This window comes from Rousettus aegyptiacus, unplaced genomic scaffold, assembly GCF_014176215.1.
Source record: "Rousettus aegyptiacus isolate mRouAeg1 unplaced genomic scaffold, mRouAeg1.p scaffold_m13_p_8, whole genome shotgun sequence".
Classification (NCBI taxonomy): domain Eukaryota; kingdom Metazoa; phylum Chordata; class Mammalia; order Chiroptera; family Pteropodidae; genus Rousettus; species Rousettus aegyptiacus.
This window is the reverse complement of record NW_023416311.1, coordinates 79,882,381-79,891,230: the sequence shown is the minus strand read 5'-3', so window position 1 is coordinate 79,891,230 and position 8,850 is coordinate 79,882,381. Positions and strand designations below refer to the sequence as shown.

The 8,850-nt window shown below is 35.4% G+C and overlaps 1 pseudogene; it reads right to left on the bottom strand.

Annotated features, from left to right (window-relative positions):
* Positions 1-1,321: 1,321 nt before the first annotated feature.
* On the bottom strand, positions 1,322-1,437 carry LOC118607058 (annotated as a pseudogene).
* Between the last annotated feature and the right edge of the window lie 7,413 nt (positions 1,438-8,850).

Sequence of the window (8,850 nt, the reverse complement as noted above, 5' to 3'; positions counted from 1 at the left end):
ACAATTTCTTATTCTCGCTAATCCTAATGCATCATGTAGGTCTGTGGAAAGGGGAAATATTGTTACCAGAGAGTGGGGATCCTCTCCCGGCACATTGTCCAGGTTCTTGATGTCTCAAACAAAGAATTGAGCAAGACACGGAAACAGAGTAGAAAAAAAGTTTTATTAGATGGGAAAGTACACTGCCAGAAGTGGAAGCAGGCCTGAGTAAGAGAAGTGTGGTTCAAAAAGCCTGGTAACAAAGACATTAGGGTTTTTATGCCTTTTTGCTGTTGATGGTCACTTTTCTTAGAGGAGTGAGCTTCCTTAATTGACAACTAAGATTGACAGGACTCGGTGATTCATCATTTTGCTTTCTGCGCATGTTTGTTCCCAGAATTCAGTCTGTCATAATGATATTAATGAACTTACGGGCATATGCATCATATTATAATGATGTATGAGACTCAGGTGAGTTGAAGGTCATTGGGGTCTTCATTGCGCAGGTGCGAGTGACTGGCTTAAACTGATATCTAAATCTCTGCCTACTGGTTTCTTTGTGTGAGTTAAAAAAAAAATGCCGTCTGGCTTGCTTAATTGTGGGTGGATTAGGGTGGACCCTTTCTAAGATAGGATGACCTCGGTGTCTTTGCAGGCAGACCTGAAACCCCCTAACTAACTTTCCTGCCTACTTCTTTTCTAAGAGCCATGAACCCCATCATTATTAGTATGGATGTTGAGGGACAGGAGGTCTCTTTTTCCATATCTGCTTCCTACTGAGAATGGCCGTAGTCCCTGCCTACAGGTGTTTCATGGAGCTCTTTCCCTTTCTACCTCAGTCAGGGTGGGGTCTTGGGTTACCTGCAGAAATGCCACCTCAGTCTCTAGACAAGGAAAAGAAAATACAAACTCGTTATTTAAATCATATATATTAATTTCTATTATTGATTTGCCTACTGAGAAAAAGGGAAATAGGCCTGGTTAATACATTTCTTAAAGAGTAAAAAGGAAGACCTTTGGCTTAAAGTCCCTTTCCCCTCAGATTCTAAGGGCACTAACTGGCTTAACACAATTTCTGCTTAACAATGGGCTAATGATGCTTACCAATAGCCAGAGGATCTGAGTTGCCAGGACAATTATCATGATTTGAGGGAGAGGGTCTTTTTCCAAAGAAAGGAAGGAAGAAAACTTAACTAGGTTTACTAAAAAGATTAACTCTGCAAGAGATGTCTCATTTAATTTCCTGCTAAAAGATTAAGAATTTTATAAGTGATGTCCCATCTCAATGTGGCCTGATTTTACCTTTTAATAAAAGGTTCATTTTTTTTTTCTTTATTATTTATGCCTATAGCACCTGTTTTTCCTAGGTGGTTTCCCATCCAAGTACTAACCAGGCCCAACTCTGCTTAGCTCCTGAGATCAGATATCAAGCTTGTTCAGGGTGGCATGGCTGTAGACAATGGATTGTGGCTCCACTGGGATACGAACCCAGGACCTTCTGTGTGTAAAGCAGACATGGTAACCACTACACTATGAAACCACATCCAATAAAATGTAATTTTTGATAAAACATTTTATAGTACAAGGATGTACAGTATTAAAAGAAACCAGAGAAGAAGTGGAACGCTATTCATTTAAGAATGATTTTCATTTCCTCTTTTAATTAGCTGCATTGCTTATTATAGCAATATCTTCTTTACCCACACGTGTTGCAAAAGAAAGCTGTGAGGCTTAATATTCTTTGATTGCATTTAATGGAAACAATTAAAGCCATAATAAAGATTGTATATTTTAACATGTGGATTGAAATTTTACTCTTACTGCCTTTTCAAAGCCCAGATTAAATCTCAGGTCATTTATTAAGCCTTCTTCAATACTAGCAGTCCAAAATAATCTATCCATTTCCTGATTTCTTTTCTTTATCTGCCATCCATCCACCCATCCACTTGTTTATACGTACATACATACACACGTATACAAATATATATCTACGTACATATATATGTACATACATCTAGCCATCCATTTTTTGAATAAATACTTATTGAGGGCCTAGTAACTGTCAGGCATTGTGATAGGGACTGAGGACTCAAAGGTTAATAAAAACACACAATGCCTACAATCTAGATAAAATATCAAAAAAAATCATACAAATGCATAATTAGAGATATGAATAAATGTTATGAAGGAAAGAAACATGGTGATATTAAAGCTTATAATGGAAGGCCTTGAACTTGACTTATTCAAACAGGGCATACTACTTACACTTGATTACTAATGTACTAATTACATAAGTAGAGTTTACCTAGACTAAAAACAAGAATTAACAAGAGCTTTTTTACAAAACAGCCCCATTATTATAGAACATTATTGTTTGTGTTAGCATGTTTGTTTAAAAGAAAGGGCAAAATCTCTAATTGCTTTGAAGGGTTTGTAAACTCCTCTTAAGAATAATTAGAAAGAAACACAAAAATACTGGTTAAGAAAATTTCATAATGGTTTCCTTCTACAAAGGTCTGGCACAAACTTAAATAGTTCTAGACAGTATAATAGAGTCAAAAATAAATGCTAAAACATTCAGCAGATCTACTTCTCGTGCTTTTCTTCTTCAAAGACTGTTCTTTGAAATATTTTTTCTCAACAAAATAAATATAATTTATTATATAATAATTCTTTTTGAACTTTTCAACATACTTGTAACTAATAATCGAACTTTTGATCAATATGGTCACAACTGAATTTATATTTTTTCGAATTAAAAAAAAAAAACAACAGAGCTGCCTGCACCATTCCACTGTTTTTTAAAATTCAAAACAGCTATTCCTCATGCGAACAGTGAAGGAGCTATTGTCAAAATTCCTTTCCAGGAAAGTCAGGGGCAAAAATGCTGAACATAGAGCAAGGTTAAGGGAGGTTGGAGATAAATGAGGTATGTCCCCCCAACTCTCCCAGGTGAGGGTTCCAGTGGACTCAGATGTATAAGAAAAATCTAGCTAAATCCCTAATTTCAATATGTGTCACTGAAAACCTGTATATATAATCAAAACCATATTCTTTGTTGTTTCTAAAGTTTCTATTGATCCCACTGTTAAGTCAATGACTTGAATGTTTGGTATGGTTCCATTATTACAGTGAGATTTCATCTTCTGCTCCAAAGTCATCAGCTTTTTGTGTACCTTGCTGCCTCTCCTTGGCTGCTATATTTTGTGAGCTGCCTTACTTGGAGTGTTAGCGGGTAGCTCAAGAATTTCTCATGATGAATGCAGAGGTAATACCTAAAGAGAAAATATCCATAAAAATCATATTTGCCTTTATTGGGGCCATGATATGACTATATGAGGACATCGCTTTTCAATTACTAAGATTGTCACTACACTCTGGAGTTATTTCCTACATGCTGACCTTCTAGTTGAATGTGTGTGCTTGCCTATGAGTAAGGATGGCATAGGAAGTTGTTGCCTGGGTCAAGGTAATGAGGTATCAAAAAAACCTCTCAAAACTACAGAGTTTTCCCCTGTTCCTTGGAGTCTCTAAATTACTTTGTTTAGATATACAAAAATGTACAAAATAATCTTGCTACTTAGTTTTTAACAACTTGCATGATTAGGCCTGCAAACCTTTAGAATCCATTGCCATTTTAGGTATAACATGCATTACTTTCTTAAAAAACAACAAAAAATGTATCTGTATGCCAAGGACAACTCTAGACTGTAGTGACACAAAGATAATCTCAAAGAACTCATAGACTGTTGTAAAAGACACATGAATAAACCAATAGTTTTAGTATGATGTTATAAATTCCATCTTTAGTAGAAGTGCAGAGTCATATAGCTCTATAAGCAGAAGTAAGTAAGCCTAATTCTGCCTAAGAAGGTAAACTGTGTCTTCAGAAAGAAAGTAATGGCGAAGTAAGATCGGGGAACAGTATAAGATTACATTACCTTGGAAGTCCCTGGAAATATTGGATACAAGATAAATATGACTTGATATGAGAGACAGTCTGGGCATGGTCAATGAAAAAACAGAAACCATCATGAGAAATTCTGGGTAGTGAGATCAGAGGAAGTTTCGATGTTTGGAAAGCAATAGAAGTGGGAGAGAAAGTCCAGAAGATGAGGCGGGAAGCTTATAAAATAAACATAAATGCACAATTTTTCTTAGTATTTTGTAGAAAAAATACATGTGCATATGTGTGTGTGTATGTATGTATTTCAAATAGAGGGAATTAAATAATGGAATTGGTTGCAAAGGTGTTGCAGCACTGTGGAAATGAAAGGAGTAGGAACTTTCATTAGAAAGATCAGTAACTGCAGGAATCTATTCTCTCCCCCACAGAAAGGAGGGCCGAAGTGAAATGAAACAGCCCACAGTTACCAAGCAGCCCTGAAATTGCTGCTTGTGGAATTAAGCTTTGTGAACAGGAACTCAGGAAGTAATGCTCATCAGCTACTCTTAGTGCTGCCATCACTGCAGGAGGCACCACCAGAAGGCAGAACTAGGAGTTTCTCTCTTCATCCCACCTGCCATTCTAAAAAAAGGCAACTGACAAGGGAGCTTGGGAGTTTGAGAAATACAGTATGCAGGTTCTCATCTTCAAAGATATAGAGGAGAATAAAGAAAATAAATTGTGGAATTGAGAGATAATAGATACTATGTATCAACTGCATGCCCTGACTTAAGAATCTCTTGCTCCTACTTCTCTTTCTCATCCACACCCCTAGGTCTCCATCAAAAAATAACAAGATGGAGGAAGTGCACCTGCTTCTTTCCATTTTTTTCATCATTACCTGCATATATAGTTGTATCTCCTCCCAGGAACAGGAAATCTTTCTAAGTATGTACTGGAAATAAGTGAGGGGAGGTTTGAACAAATAGGAGAGATACCAGTTTAGGAGTGAGCCTTTAAACTTGAGCAGAGAAGGCTAAAAGTAATTATCTCAGAAAATTCATAGCCTCCTGCATTCCCAATCTCTTCTTTACAAAAAAAAAAAATTCACTTATTTTATACATTTTTGCTTCCTTTTTAATTGTTTTTAGGTCACCATATTCACTTAAATCCCACTATTAAAGATTTAAGTAGAAAATAAGTTGTATTTTTCCCAACTTAATAGTTTCTCATAAATGTGACAAAGCTAAGTCTAATAAGCAGCTATTCATGTTGTTCAAATATGCCCTATTGTACATATTTGTATAGAAAAATAAGATACATCTGTTTCAAAAGAATATTAAATGACTAAAGATTAGAGAACAATAACAACTGGAAAACTCCATTGGAGAACAAAAATAGATACATAGCCAAAGAAATGTTTGGGTTTTCAATTCAATTATGAAAGAGTTCTGTTTTTAATAAAAAATAATTACATTTCTTGATCTTTTAAAGATTAATATAAAAGTGAAAAAGGAGTTAAAGTAAAAATAGTCAAAAATGTTTTATGCTTTTGCTTTTACACTTTAGTTTTCTCTATGTAACATTTAATTTTTAAAGGTACAACCATTAGTAGTCCACAACCATACAGTATTCTTCAGGGTATATTCTAAATGGTAATGAATATCACCTGATTAAAAATTTAGGCTGAGAAATCAGGACATGCCAGGACTTAAAAGTATAGAGCAAAATTCTTATGCTTCAATTAATTCGCAAAGTTATAAAAGCATCTTATGAGTACTAGATAATTGGGAGGCAATTTTCATGGCATTGCTTCTTAATGGACACATGTAAGGAGTAGTAAAAATTTGCCATAATCTCATCTCTAAGAAGATTTCACATACCCAATAATTAGGTCCTTCAGACTTTTTCCTAGTTGTTTTCTATTCCTATAATGCTCTTCCTCCAGATGTCCATTTAGAGAATTTCCTCACTTTCTTCAAGTTCAGTCACCAGAAGTGCCTCATTCACTTTATAATAGTAGCTAACACTTTCCTCACACAGCAAGAATCATAAGACATTAAACAAAAATGACCATTTTAACAAATACCTTTAAAATATATAATGGTTATGTACATATGTGGTTCAAAATTCAAAAGATACATGAAGATCTATAGTGAATTTTTCCTTCTAGTCCCATTCCATACTTTCCACTCTCACCTCTTGACACCAGCTAAAGTAGTGAGATCCAGGGACATAACCTACACATTAGTGGTGGATCATTCTACATGATGAAGCTCACAGATAGTTTCTCTATTAATAAAAATGTGGAGGATTTACACTATTACAGAAAACATACCTAAGACATGTTACGAAATTTAATGGACTATGATATTTCTTTTTTTATCTCATACAGATAATTACTTTAGAAAAATCTCTGGAGCACCGAACATTAAATTGTGGTATGTGGAATGAGTGTAATTTCTTTGAGGAACAATGATAAATTCTTTAATGTCTGAGGGGAACACCTCATGGAGAACACCCATAACTATTTGTATTTTATTTAATGGTTGAACTGTATTAAATATATATATATATACACATACATACATATATATAATATATAAATGTAAAAGAAAATGCTTAGCAATGATAAAGTATGTATGTGTGTGTGTGTGTGTGTGTGCAAAGAGACTTATAAAGAATTGGCTCACATGATTATGGAGGTTCATTATGGAGGCTGAGAAGTCTCACGGTCTGCTATCTACAAGCTAGACACCTAGGAAGACTGGTGATGTGAAGACTGGCCTGAGACTTGACAGTGTGGATTGTAGTCTGCGTCTGAAGACCTGAGAACCAGAAATGCCAAGGGTAGAAGATCTGTGTTCAGTTGCTGTAGTGGAGTAGAGCGAACAGGAATCCAACTTTCCTCTGTCTTTGTTTCTATTCGGGCCCTTATGGTATTGGATGGGAGGGCTGTCTGCTTTATTCAGTCCACCAATTCAAGTGCTAATATTTTCTGGAGACAACCTCGCAGACACACCCATAATAATGTTTAACCAGCCATACAGGCATCCTGTGGTCCAGTCAAGTTGACAAAATCAAGCATCACAGTAGTTAATTTATTAAACTTATGTATACAATTAATAAAACTTTGAAAGGTATTTTTCAAATTTTTTAAATATAAATAATACAATTAAATGTCCTTTCAACTTAAATAGGAAATACAAATTTACTGTGATTGATTTTTGAATACTTCAAATCCCCTAAAAAAGATAAAACAAGGGGTGGCTCCATAGTGTAGTGGCTAGCATGTCTGCTCTTTACACACAGAAGGTTCTGGGTTCATGCTCCAGATGTGCCAGGCCCCAGGTGCATGCTGTGAGCATGTGGGAGGAAACATCCTGCCTTCAGAGATCCAGTTTTTGAGGGGAAACGGCCTCATCCATAGGTCAGAGGTAGAAGTTTGGGGAATTAAAGAGGGGGAAAAAATAAAATAAAACACACACAAACTCAGTAAATTTATTATTCTACTAACTATTAAAACTATTCTACAATTTCAATATCATGGATTTAATTCACTCTATTGTTTTGCTCTTGATGTTAACACCTTCCTAGAGGTGTAGCTATATTAATGTAGATATATACCTACTTTTGGTGAAAATTCAACATATTCTGATATTTCTCTTCCCTAAGCCGTAGATTCCATTACTTTCTTATAGTATCCTTTGCTTCTTAGTTGAGAACAGTTTTAAAATTAAAAACCTAGGTCCTAGAATTGCACAAGAGTGTTAGTGGCAGACAAAACGGTTTTCTTCTCCATTTCCATTAGTGACAAAGATAAAATAAATGTGTGTGTGTATGTGTGCCCATGTATTTCTTTTTAAGGCATGAGTTCATACTGACTTTTCTAACTTAAGCATGTGAAGTTTTAGTGACAAAGATTTTCTTCCACATAAACAGAAGACATTTTGATGTTCCTTAATGGGCACTATATTACTAGAGAAGATGACGCTTAGCTAATGATAGTGTTTAGTATTTCACCCTATTGTTGGTAAATGATTAGCTCTAACCTTATCCTGCCAGTAATTCAATTTTTGAAGGTGATGACTTCATTCACAAAATGCATTTTACCAGAGTCTTAATCCCATCTTAGATGCTTCATGGCTATGCCATCCACGCAGTTGCACTAGGCCTCATGTTTACAAGAGCCCCACATTTGGTTTAATGCTCTGTTATTGCTACCTTAAACTTTTCATTCATTTTCGAACAAACTCTGCATTTTTATTTTGCACTGGGCCCTGCAAATTATATACCTAGTCCTGCCCATAATACAAGAGCTGTTAAATTAGAATTCCTTTACTCTTTTATTAATCCAAAGTAAGGGGCAAATCTTAGCATGTGCCCTTTCAATGAATAACAAATTATATTAAATCCAAGAGACTTAACATTTCCCACATGCTATTTATATCCTATACAAAATGTCTTATCGCAGACATAAAATCAGTCAAAATATTTCACTGATCATTGAAAGTTCCTGGAAGACTCAAAACTACTGATTTCTGGGGTCTTCATCAAACTAAATCCAAATCTTTTGGAATGAATCAAAGAAACCTGCATTTTTATAAATCTCTAAGATGCTTTTTTTAAAAAAAAATTGGAAGTGATATGGAAGCAAGAGGCTTTATTCCACTAGGCTGTTGAAATTTATGATGTGAGAGGCTAGCATTACCAAACTGGGTTCATATTGGATATTAATCTGATAAGATTTCTGCCTGTTTCCAGTCCACCAGCAGGGTACCCACGAGAACGGAATTAATAGTTGCCTTACCTCCACTGTGAATGTGAGACCTCTGTGCTCCTGTAACGTGCTCAGCTAACACGTCTAGGAAAATATTGGCAGAATAAGTCCTTTCTAATCTTGAATTTTTTCCCCTCTCTCTCTACTTATCTGTTTCCTGTGGTTACTATATGGGTTCATTTCATTGTAACTTATTCCCTTTTCT